The sequence below is a fragment of the Eptatretus burgeri genome, chromosome 18 (assembly GCF_056783735.1).
Source record: "Eptatretus burgeri isolate ZD-2024b chromosome 18, Ebu_testis_v1, whole genome shotgun sequence".
NCBI classification, from domain to species: Eukaryota; Metazoa; Chordata; class Myxini; order Myxiniformes; family Myxinidae; genus Eptatretus; species Eptatretus burgeri.
The window spans coordinates 19,316,952-19,330,295 of record NC_140978.1 but is presented as its reverse complement, the minus strand read 5'-3'; the positions used below and the strand labels follow the sequence as shown (position 1 = coordinate 19,330,295).

Below are 13,344 nucleotides of genomic sequence, written 5' to 3'. Positions count from 1 at the left end.
GTCTGGGGCATTTTGCCATACCAGTGTTTATACTGTTTGTATACATATATACTGCTCATAATGAACCATTACTATATACATCACCATGAATCGTCAAAATCCGCACAATAAGAGGACGGAGAAAGAGGGCGAGGAAGTGGATGGAGTCTTTCTTGACCAGAGCTGTGAGCATCAGTAAGTGTTGTGTACAGGCAATGCACGTATTCTGTGTTGAGCTGTTGAGTTGAGCACTCTCAACCGCTTCAGTCTGTACATTTGTCTGAAACTGTACATTTGTCTGAAACTGTACATTTGTCTGAAACTGTACATTTGTCTGAAACTGTACATTTGTCTGAAACTGTACATTTGTCTGAAACTGTACATTTGTCTGAAACTGTACATTTGTCTGACTTGGATTACTCACTTCTCTCCCTGTAAAGACTGGAGTACCACAAAGCAGTGTTCTCAGCCTCATATTATTAGCGTATCTGGAATTTGAATTCCACATTAAGGTATTGTCATCATGCACCGACCCACTACTCCGCGCAAACTGCTGGACCAATCCGGCTGGTTGGCAGCAACGTTCCTCTCCTGACTGGTAATGGGGATTGCAAAGCTCGTTACAGTCACATGACTTTGAGTAGGTCAAAATGGCCGACTTAGTAAATTCCTTCAAAAGCCTTCTTCTCCAGACCCACCAGTCAGAATGCTACCAAATTTGGGTTTCAACATGAGGACAGAGTCCTGATGTTAAATTGTGGAGACCAATGCCTCCACAATTTCAATTTCGTAAGTACTTAGTACTAGATTAACTCAGATCAGGGGTCAAAGGTCATCGGATGCTCGGTGACCCATGGCCGCCTACCGGCTTGTCTGTCTCTCTCTCTCTCTCTCTCTCTCTCTCTCTCTCTCTCTCTCTCTCTCTCTCTCTCTCTGTCTCTCTCTCTCTCTCTCTCTCTCTCTCTCTCTCTCTCTCTCTCTAGAAGATCATACCACAATTCCTTCCATCTACTTTCTCAACAAACCCTTCTTGAAGAGGTTCAGTCACTCAAACTCTTCGGTCTCACTCTCAACAATGATCTCTTTTGGCCAAGCCACATTTCAAAATTGGCCTTCAAAGTCAGATGCTGACTGGGCATCCTCCACCATGTCCTTCCTTGGCATACCTGAGCTCCGATCCACCCATAAAGCTATAATCCACAGCTCGATGGAGTACTGCTCTCTCCTCTGGGCTGGCTCCCCTGCCTCACATCTTGACGCTGTGGAAACAAAGGCCTTCAAGATTAATGTAATCTCTCGCAATGAAGCTGAGTCGATGGGCCTATCACTTTGCCATCGCCGACAAGTCGGTGGTCTCTCTGTCTTTGTCCGCCTCATTTCTGGACGTGCGCTCTGCCCTCTCCACCAGCAACTCTCTCCTGGTGAAACTGCCTAAATCCAGAATCCAAACTCATCTCCACTCATTTTTCCCACCTATGGAACCACCTTCCACACTCTCTTGAATCTCATTCTTTCCTCCAGGTCTTCAAGACAGCTGGTCACCATCATCTCAGGTCATCCCCCATTCAAATTAATCTTTTCTACACGCGTTAAACCACCCAACACCCAGTGTGACCACTCCTTAGCTTTTTTCACAAGATCTTGGCTATTCTTTGTTCACCTTGGCATCTTGGTTTTCTATAGGTTTTCTATTATCATCGCTTTTCTGAAACCTTGTGAATTCTTGGCTTTTTTCATTGGCTCACGTTGGCATTTATGAAAATGAGGAGTGGTCACACTGCCCAGACCCCTCCCAACATTTTGCTTATGTGTCAATATCGTCCACCCTTTGCATTCTCTCTCACCCCTCATCGTTATCTGCATCTCTTGTTTGTCCATCTCCATCTACTTTGTCTGTCCACCCTGCTGTTGGCGTTTTCCCCTTTTCCTGCTGTTCCCTTTGTTGTATTGTGTTATGATTTTGTTCTATGTCATAAATCTTCTACTAACTAGCCTGAAGCATGAATTTAAAAAGAAAAAATTATGTTTGAATTCTTCCCTCCGGTTCAACTAGTTCTCTGTTGACACATGGTACACAACTTGTAGCCAAACTATCTCACTCATCAGAATGACTTGATTCGTCCCAACTATCATCTTGGAAATTCGTTTGCAAGATATGCCCAATGTGGATGAACCTAACCTTGTCACTACCCCTGATCTTGACTAAATATGTGCAAGGCCCACATGTTCTCACTACTCTTCCTCAGAACTACTACAACCATTTATGGTGATTGATTTTCACTCTGACTTTATGGCTTAGATTGACACTTCATTCTTTAACTCGCCCATTATCATGACACTCATCTTGCTTAAAGTTATGTTCCACTTCTTCTTCGTTCGTATGCAACACAAGGTTGCGGGGTAGCATTATTGGCTGGGGGCATGGCTGTGCCGCTGATGCAATGCCCTCTGCTGGTTAGGGCAGGAATTTGGCCGGGTACCAGCGAGAGCTCGCCTAATCTTCGTGAAGGACTCCATGGGATCTTTAATGTCCAGCAACGAAAGCTGGCAGATAGGACTCTCGCTTAACGTCCATCCGAGGGAAGGCATGCACACTGATGAATCACCCTACCTGTGAAACACTGGGATGACAGTTTATATCTGGGTCGGGATTCAAACCCAGGCTAGACAGCTTAGAGGTGAGTGTGCGTATCACGAGGCTATCCTGTCAGCACATTTCTGTTCTAGTGACTGTGCTAAATTTGGTTTCAACAAAGTAAACCTTGTCCGTGGCTGCCTTTTTGGAAACAGCTCGGCCAGTGTTCTCCCAGTCATGATTTGAGATGTACAGTACATATTCCGATATGCCATCAGAAAGTTTGCCAGTTTTTGGTGCAATGACAAATGGCGTTTCTTAAAATTTAGATCAAAAATGTTTGATGAGGGCACGTTTGACGCCTTGTGCTACCCACTATAAGCAGGATGGTATAGTGGAACCTCGATATGTTTGACACCGTTCTCATTCATGAATTGTCTCAACTCTTTTGAAATGACCTGATATCATAGATTATTGGAATCTCCCACGATGAAGCTGAGTCTATCACTTCGCCATCACAGACAGGTTGGTGATCTCTCTGTCTTCTACCGCCTCCTTTGTGGTCTTGTCAATTGCACCCTCTGCTTTTTCCGTGCTTTCATTCGTATCGATGCACTCACCTGGTCGCTCGGGCGTGAACGGTTCCGATTTTGAAGGTTTTTCGGTTGTTTCTAGGGAACCAAAGAGTCCCTAGCAACCATCACAATTTCAAAAGCACTAGGTCATAAGATCTACCTACCACCCGAGTTTGGTCAAAATCCGCCCACGTTTACTACCAATTATGCTGATGACAAATAAACAGACAGAATTACTGACAATAAGGGTCACCTATTTTGGCGACCCAACAGAGGGAGAGAGAGAGAGACAGAGGGAGAGAGACAGAGACAGAGACAGAGACAGAGACAGAGACAGAGACAGAGACAGAGAGAGAGAGAGAGAGAGAGAGAGAGAGAGAGAGAGAGAGAGAGAGAGAGAGAGAGAGAGAGAGAGAGAGAGAGAGACGGAGACGGAGACGGAGACGGAGTGAGACGTGAGTGTGAGTGTGAGTGTGAGTGTGAGACGGAGACGGAGACGGAGAGAGAGAGAGAGACGGAGAGAGAGAGAGAGAGAGAGAGAGAGAGAGAGAGAGAGAGAGAGAGAGAGAGAGAGAGAGAGAGAGAGTGTGAGTGTGAGTGATGAGAGAGATGAGAGAGATGAGAGAGATGGGAGAGATGGGAGAGATGGGAGAGATGGGAGAGATGGGAGAGATGGGAGAGATGGGAGAGATGGGAGAGATGGGAGAGATGGAGAGATGGAGAGATGGAGAGATGGAGAGATGGAGAGATGGAGAGATGGGAGAGATGGGAGAGATAGAGAGAGAGAGAGAGAGAGAGAGAGAGAGAGAGAGAGAGAGAGAGAGAGAGAGAGAGAGAGAGAGAGAGAGAGAGAGAGAGAGAGAGAGAGAGAGAGAGAGAGAGAGAGAGAGAGAGAGAGAGAGAGAGAGAGAGAGAGAGAGAGAGAGAGAGAGAGAGAGAGAGAGAGAGAGAGAGAGAGAGAGAGAGAGAGAGAGAGAGAGAGAGAGAGAGAGAGAGAGAGAGAGAGAGAGAGAGAGAGAGAGAGAGAGAGAGAGAGAGAGAGAGAGAGAGAGAGAGAGAGAGAGAGAGAGAGAGAGAGAGAGAGAGAGAGAGAGAGAGAGAGAGAGAGAGAGAGAGAGAGAGAGAGAGAGAGAGAGAGAGAGAGAGAGAGAGAGAGAGAGAGAGAGAGAGAGAGAGAGAGAGAGAGAGAGAGAGAGAGAGAGAGATAGAGAGAGAGAGAGAGAGAGAGAGAGAGAGAGAGAGAGAGAGAGAGAGAGAGAGAGAGAGAGAGAGAGAGAGATAGAGAGATAGAGAGATAGAGAGATAGAGAGAGAGAGAGATAGAGAGAGAGAGAGAGAGAGAGAGAGAGAGAGAGAGAGAGAGAGAGAGAGAGAGAGAGAGAGAGAGAGAGAGAGAGAGGTGTGAACAGGACACAAGCATTTGCTCCAAGGACGGGCGTAACTTGCTCTCTGAAGGTGTGACAATTCCTGAGGCCAGCTGTGGAACTTCTTTTAACAACAGTCATCAGTTCTTCGCATGAGTCATGACACCAACTAGTTCACTCTTTGCCATCTGGCCCATGTTAAAATACTTTGATGTATGGGTCAAAGCTTAGCTACAGATAAAAATTATTGGAAACTACGATGGACAAGTTCAGATGATCTTTGTGAGCACAGCTTAAGGAAACAACCAAACTTAATAGAACTGGATCCAGGAGAGAAGTTGTTTTGCTTTGTTATTATTGACTAGGCATGCCTACCCATGACTGTGCTGATGGGTTTAATCAAAAGACATCAAGTTGTACTTCACAAACATATTGCATGTCTATATGTGAGTGTCAATGAGGATGTGTCGTGGTTGTTCTTCCTGTTTGTGTGCTTCTCCTGTGGGTGTTTAATGTACCCACCCAAAGGAGATATTTCATTTTCAGAATGTTTCCATATTATCTCAGCAGCTTTGCGTACAATGCCTGGTCAAAGACACGCACGATCTTGGACAGCTCCAAACATTGTCTTGTGGCGCGTGAGTGATTCAGCACTTTGTTTTCAGTTGACATTTGTGTTGCAGCAGCATTTATGGCATGTAGATAGCCCATGTTGTCATGAAGGACTGTGACGTCACGTCGAGTCAGGATATTGAAGCCAGTCCAGCTGCTGATTGATTGATCTTCTTCCTCTGATATGTGGGCCATAACCCAGGTGAGGTTCTTCCTTCTCACAGGTAGGACAATGGCAGAGTCAACGTCAACCCCTTCAGTTTGGGGTGGCCCTCTCTTTGCCCAACATTATATGCAGGCAGCATCAGTGGTGAGGTACTGATGCTCCTCTTCTTTGTCTGGTCAACAGGAGGAAAAGTTTTAGCTGGCTGCACATCAACTGCCTTGGCTAGGATAGCAATTCCGTTGACTGCGTGAGAGGTCCCCTCACCCCCACTGGTCTCAAATCAGTCAATGTTGTCCCAGGCTATGGTGGTGACAACTCCAGGATGGGTGTTTGCTGGAAGGACAACATCATATTTTGACAGACAGAGGGCTGTGTCAATCTCTTATATCTGGGAGTAGGATGGTAGGAGTAGGATACACTGTCGCCTCGTCAGTTGATGGTTTGTTTGAGCTTCACATTCCCAGTCAGAGACTATACTAACTGCAAATAGCAGAATGATGTGTTTTGGTGGCATTGTCTTGCTATGAGTAATAGCATACATCAAGACGTGACCAAATGAGCTTACAAGCTGTTGGACTCTTTGGAATGCATTGTCGTTGTCCTTGGTACCTATCAACAAATATCGTAGAAAGAGGGTGACAGACTTGACGGGGATGATCGGACCACTCTCCACTGCTTTCGCTATCAGTGGTGGCCAGGCCTGGGGGAAATCTTGCTTTCTGATGTTTGCTCTCACCTGAAGGGCTGCCTTTGCTATAACATCTTCTGCAGTGAGATATTTCAAGATCTGCAGCTCTGCTTTCAGCATCTGCTAGGCCTTGGCAAGTTCAGTTTGTGACAAGTTGTCAGGATAGAGAATAAGTTTCCCTTTCTCATAAGCGAAGATGTCTTGGGCTTCACCAAACTCACTTTCTAGCTTTCGGTGTTGGTTTTTCTAAAAGGAGTCCTTCACCTGTTCAATGACGAGAGATTTCATCAATGTATCCAGTTGAAATGTAAGATCGGCCATTGCTATCACCTGTGGGTTGGTGAAAAGTTCATTCCTGAAAAACAGGAACACCTCATTGTATGAGTGACTTAGAGCCATCTCATGCTGAGCTTCATCATTGTGGTCTTCATCACGTGTCGCACTGCTGGCAGCCTTTTCCTCTCTAGTGTAGGATCTGGAACACAAATTGATTGTGCCCTGCTACGAGGTCTCTGATAACAATCAACAATCCATTTTCTTCATGGCTACATTTCTCATGCTGGCATTTGCTCATAGCTCTTGGCATTGCACAAGGGATTTTCTTGTTTTCTGTCTGTGAAGTAACTTGTTGGCTGACTGATTGCTTCATAAACTCCAGATGTCAAACTTGATCCTTGCCTGAATCAGGTCAGGTATGGGAGAATGCGCCAGAGCAGCGCATCGCTGCGTCCACTTTCCGACGGTACTCCAGGGGCCTCCGTTTGGCCATCCCCCAGTTAGATGCCAGGCCCATCCCCATCTCCTTGAGATGCCGATCAACCTGCTGCAACCATGAGGCACGCGGTCGGCCCATTTGCCTCCTCCACTCACAAGACTCCATCACAGAGAATTTGGTGAGCAGGATCAGCATCAGGAAAACGAGCCACATGTCCATACAGCCGCAGGTGACGCTCACAGACTATGCAAGTAACAAATCTCATTTGAGTCTCTCTCAGCAACCGCTCGTTGGACACAAAGTCCGACCAGCGATAGCCAAGGATTCTCCGAAGAGACCCGGTAACAAAGGAATTAAGTCTCCATCTCAGATCCCTGGTCAGAGTCCAAGTCTCACATCAATAGAGCAAGACTGGAAGCACCAAGGACATGAAGACTCGGACTTTCATCCTCCCACACAGGTACCGGCAGCGCCACACCCCCATTATCCAGTGAATCCATGACTCCCCAGGCCCGACCCAGACGTCTATTGACCTCTGACTCACAGGCAGCAGAGACATGAATATCACTGCCAAGGTAAGTAAATCTCTCCACGACCTCAACATCCTCACCACAAACAGACACAGACAGGACAGCAGCATCCAAGATGTCACCGAAAGCCTGGATCTTAGTTTTGACCCAAGAAACCCGTAATCCCAGCGGCTCCAACTCCTCATTCAGCACCTCGAGGGACCCCAAAAGGATATCCAGAGTCTCCGCAAAGATGACTGCATCATCTCTGAAATCAAGGTCAGAGATCTTGACATTCCCAAACGATGCACCGCAGCTTGATCTCTCCGACATCCTCCATAGAATCCAGGCCGTACAAGTGCTGAAAAGTGTGGGGGCCAGTACACACCCCTGACGAACTCCAGCAACAACCAAAAATAAGTCAGAGATGGTACCACCACACTTCACAGCACTCTCAGTCCCAAAGTAGAGTTCAGACATCAGATTGATCAGTTTTGGTGGCACCCCACGAAGACCAAAAATCGTCCAGAGGGCATCCTGATTCTGTGAATCGAACGCTTTACAGAGATCAACATAGGCTGCAAGCAGCCCCTGCCGAAACTCTCGTCTGCATTTGGTGAGAACCCAAAGAGCAAGGATACGGTTAATCGTTGACCTCTTTGGTCTAAACCCTGACTGCTGTGGACGCTGGTGCTCAAGCAGATGGTGGCGAACCCTATCAAGAATTATCCGAGCAAAGACCTTGCCGGGCACTGAGAGCAGCGTCACCCCTCAGTAGTTGTTGCAGTCTTGGCGATCACCCTTCCCTTTCCAGAGAGGGACAACAAGACCCCTCTTCCAGTCAGTTGGGATGATGCCTGTGTTCCAGGCAGAGCACAAAACTGCATGCAACGACACGAGTGCAGCATTTCCACCAGCCTTGAGAAGTTTAGCATGGATGCCACAGATCCCTGGAGCTTTGCCCCATTTCAACCGGTTCACCACAGCCTGTGTTTCCACAAGCGATGGTGGACCACAGTTGATTCGAGGGTCAGCAACAGGGATTGTAACACCCTTGACGTCCAACTCGACAGCTGGGGGATCAGCCTGGTACAACCGCTCAAAGTAACCGGCCCAGCGGGCCTTCACTACAGACTCCTCTGTCAAGAACCTACCAGTCTCTGCTCGAACTGCAGTACACACAGGGATGGACTTGGATGAATGCAATGCACAAATTCCCCTGCAAGCAGGACAAGAATCCCTTGACCACAGGTGATGCTCTACCCCCTCACAGATTCCTCGCACATAGGCATCCTCGTCCACCCTGTGGGCACGTACAGTTTTACGCCTCAGCTCCCTGAACAGTTCAGCTCTGCCATTCAGCCTGGCCCTGTGACTCTGGTCAATGGTATCCAGTGTCCCTTGAGAGACAAAATTCTTCTTTGCCCTCCGGTGAGTTACAAGACATCCACCGGCAACATCAAGAACAGTGGTCTTGAATGCACTCCACAACTCTTCAGGATCTTCCAAAGCACCCAGACCCCCAAAATTTCCACTCAGCCTGTTAGCAAACTCCTCAGCTACCCTCTCATCCTTGAGCTTGCCAACATACAGCCTAGGCTGGGATGGTACCATTCTCCTGGATTTACGGTGCAACTGAAGAGTTGCTCCAACAAGCCGGTGGTCAGTATTGAGGAAATGAGCACTCCGGTAGACCCTGCAGTTCTGGATCATCCTCTGATCATGCGACCATCAACGAGGACATGGTCAATCTCCTTTGCCACACCGCCAGCGTTGGAATACCAAGTCCAGCGATGAGCTTGTGGGCGCTGAAACCATGAACCAGCCACCCTAAGTCCATGACTTCGTGCAAAGTCAAGGAACTTAGTGCTATTCTGGTTCATAGTTCCTGACCCATGGGGACCAACACACACCTCATAACCATCCCTATCAGTTCCAGTCGATGCATTGAAATCTCCCAAGACTAGAAGCGTATCTCGTCTGGGGCACTGATTAACCACAGACTCGAGTGTGGCGTAGAATGCATCCTTCACGGTGAGATCACTCGCCTCAGTCGGAGCATAAACAGAGACCAGGGAAATGACACCTAAGGAGTGACGAATCCTTCGTCTCATAATACACTCATTGACCGGTGTTACCTCAATTAATTATCATTGGAGTCAGCTTATTCGACACAGCAACAGCAACTCATTGGCCATGCAAACCATCAGAGCGACCAGACCAATAGTAGGTGTAGCCAGCCGCCATGATCTCGCCGCAATCCGGTCTCCGGACCTCAGAGAGAGCTGCAATACCGATGTCCAAACGCTTGAACTCAGATGATAACAGAGACAGGTGATCCTCCTCTCTTTGGGATACGACATTCCAGTCACCCACCCAAAGGGACCGCCTCAGGTTCACCCAAGGAGACTGCCGTCTGGTGGACAACATCTCAGCACCACTCCGACACACTCACCCGCAATCTGACCCGGGAATGTTACCCCATGGTTTCCCTCCTATCATCAAAGATTGGGGGTCCCGAAGGCTTTGCCCCAATCCCATCATCCGGTGAGCTGCCCTGCGAAGGGAAGCTGCACAGGAGGTACTCCCACGGAGTGGGTTTTCAGATTTATTTGCATTTTTGTGTTTTGCGGAATGAAGAGTTTCATGGTGGCCGGAGTGCAAATCCTGCCACCAACCTCCTCATAAAAAGTAACCCAACTGCAAGAGGACGTCCGCAGACAGAGATGGACACTTGATATGGATGGCCGATGGCTCACAATGAGCTCCTCCACCCTTTGACAGGTTGTGTTCTTCATTCTGCTGGATGTCCATATCCAAACACCCTCCTCACCAGAAAACCTGGTGGGGGAGACGGTTTAGTCACCGACAACCCGACCATGGAACAGGTTAGTACAGGTTTACATGATACCTGTAACAAGTCACAGATCTAATCTGGCCTGACACTGATTTCCTCAAACATGGCATTATTTTCACACTCATCTGTCTTTTCCTTTTTTGTGCAAATAGCAGACGTCTCTTCATCGAGAAAATTTTGTGGCGTTGTTGATGATGGTAAACTGGTGGGACTTCTCCATCAGGTAATACTTTTGCCAGGTCCAACTTTAGACCATTCTTTTTTTTATTCAGGCTGAATTCAGCAAAGTGTTCCACGAGCCTAAACTTTGAGGTGATACCAGCTTTGAGTCTGCTTCCTGGTCACAGAAATGGATGAGGCAATCCATGTGCAGCCACTTTGATGACAAGGTGTTGCTTCATTCACTGGTATCTGTTTTCATACAAGCACCTGCAAAATATGAACGTCTTTAAATATGACAAGTAATAAAAACATTTTAAACTAGAACGGCACTCTTTGACATCGCCAGATATCCCTCTGCCCACATTATGATATCATTATATATACTTGCACCAAGTTTGATTTAAATCCCTGAACCGAGAATCAAAAATTAAATAATTCTGGCTGCCAGAGCATGTGTCTGATCAGGTTGAAAGTTAAAACATATATCGCCATGACTACCAGATCATAATTCAGATATATTCCCCATGACAAGACCACACACACACACACACACACACACACACACACACACACACACACACACACACACACACACACACACACACACACACACACACACACACACACGCACACACACGTTTTGTGTCGGGACAACCATTATTTAAAGAAAGATGGAGTGATGGTTTCACATGATCATTTCACATGACCATCCCTACCTTGTTTACATACTCTTTTGAGGAAGATCCCAACATCGTTTTACATTAAAGAAAATGTTTTTATCCCCCGCCAACCAACAAAGTTGGCAGGGGGATATAGAAATGGGTTCCGTCCGTCCGTCACATTTCGTTTCCGGAGGTTAACTACAAATCCCCTCAAGATATATTTACAAAATTTGGTACACATATCAAGCAAGTGGTGAATTGGTGCCTTTTGATATTTTGTAATTGATAGGTCACATGGTTTGGCAGCCATGTTGGATTCAATAAAAATATTAAATCATGTTTTCTCTGGAATCACATAACCTAACGATGTGAAAATTTGCAACTATCGTCTTCCATCATGTCTGCATACATAGTAAAAATTATGACGTCACAAGTCACATGGTTTGGCGGCCATCTTGGATAGAAAAACACACCTCACCTGATTAACACGAAACTTCACACACGTATTACACTGGAGGATTGGAGGCAGAATGTAAATTTATGATGTCATAGGTCACACGGTTCGTCAGCCATCTGGGATTGAAAATTAATAAATTTTTTAAATCTTCTCCAGAACGGCTGGACAGATTGAGGCAAAATTTCACATACACTTTCCCCAACACATCCTTTCAGAAGTTTATTAATTTCTAATTGATAGGTCACATGGTTTGGTGGCTATATTGAATTTACCCTAAAACCTTCAAACATCTTCTTCTCCAGAACAGCTGGTCAGATCAAAGGGAAACTTCACATACGTATTGCACGCACTTAGGGAATATAAGTTTGTTAATCCTCGTTTACTATGGCGGGGGATATCGAAGACTTTGTCTTCAACGGATGCTAGTTATTACTTGTTTCTTAACTTTTTTTTTTTTAGAAATGTGTTTGCATGCTGGAGAATTTCATTGTTATTGCACAGAATTTGTTTTTATCCTTCAGATTTGTGTTGCATTAAACACGAGCAGTCCCTCCTCCCCCCCCCCCCCCATCTCTCAGGTGGAATGATATGGGTACAAAAGGAGAATTTGAAGTGAAGTACAATCTTTGCTGAAGCTAATTAAGCAACTAAATTGATGCAATGGTAATTTCTGGTTCAAAGTGTCTTGCCAAGAGTATGTGACAATAGCGTGTTTATTAACGACTAGCAGAGAACCCAGCCCCTGGGTGGGTCGAGTTTGTGCATTACTTGCTGAAAATAAGTGTCGTCTGTATTTTGTAAGAAGACCGTAGATGTTTGTGTGGTGTGGCTTAAGGTTCTAGAATCTAGATGGTCGAAATGGTACGTTCCAATATTAGTTCGTATCAAACGGGTTGAAACTCTAAAACATGTAAAAAGGGTCTGAAAAGGAAGGTCAAGTGGTCTAAACCTTTAAATGGGCAAAGGGTCCAAGCTGTCTAAAATCTGTCTGATTGGTTTAAGGAAGGGGTCTAAATGGTGATTTGGTTTAAGGGGTTTAATGGGACTTCAAGGGTTTAAAGGTCTTAAGGTTCTATGAGTCTAAAGGATATGAAAGGTCTTAAGGGTCATCGGGGTCTTGATGTGTGTCCCAAATATGTCTTGCAGTCCCACCCCATCATGCTGATTGACAGTCATAGTCCCACCCACAACTCTGATCCCTTCCTATCCGTTTACAAAGGATGGCAGTTTCGCGTACTATTCGTGGAATCCTTTCAAGCTATTAAAATTTTGATTAGTTTGCACCATCTCACCACAAACCCAGTTTGTAGCTTCAACAAATTTTGAATTTGGCTGTCAGAAAAGAATCAGAAGAATAAGAAGAATGACAAACAGGCACTTTTGGGTCTCATTTTTCTTGTTCAATGATGTCCAAAAGTTTAATGAGTGTTATTGGATGCGGAATTCTCCGCAGATGACTGGTAGGTAATTTATAGGTTTGTAAGTTCTATCTTGGTAGATTTTGTTTTTGAGGATTTATGTTGTGTCGAGCCAGTGGAGTGTCCGCGCCATCCTGACATAAGAAGTCTTCCGACTTCTTGATCATTCCAATTTGAGAAACTTAATTACTAAAACGTAACTACCAAAGTAAAGGAAGGGTGAGATCTGGAAGCAAGTAAGTAAATAAATAAACAAACAAACCAGGGTGTCTCAATCCAGCATCATGACATCCCATATGTACCTTATCTAGATCTCATCATGAGAGGAAGTTATTACAGCCGTGCCACAAAAAAAAATCATCCACCTGCCTTTGCCACTAACAAATATTCAACTGTATCAGCTTCTCCTTGCAACCAAGAATACACATGTAGTGACCTGAATATCAATGAAATCATTATTGGCAACAACATGCCTATAATACTTCTGATGGGTGACACTTCTGTATTTTCACACTATTCAACCTTGAAAAGTCTTGCTAACACCAAGATTACGCACAAAAAAAACAAACATTGCTAATCGAGGTGTCAGTACCCAGCGATTTTGGC

At 45.7% G+C, this 13,344-nt stretch overlaps 1 long non-coding RNA gene across 1 annotated transcript in view; it reads left to right on the top strand.

The window, feature by feature from the left end:
- LOC147008682 (uncharacterized) overlaps nt 1-13,344 on the top strand; it is an 89,000-nt gene that overhangs the window by 530 nt on the left and 75,126 nt on the right. The gene's annotated exons all lie outside the window — the stretch shown is intronic.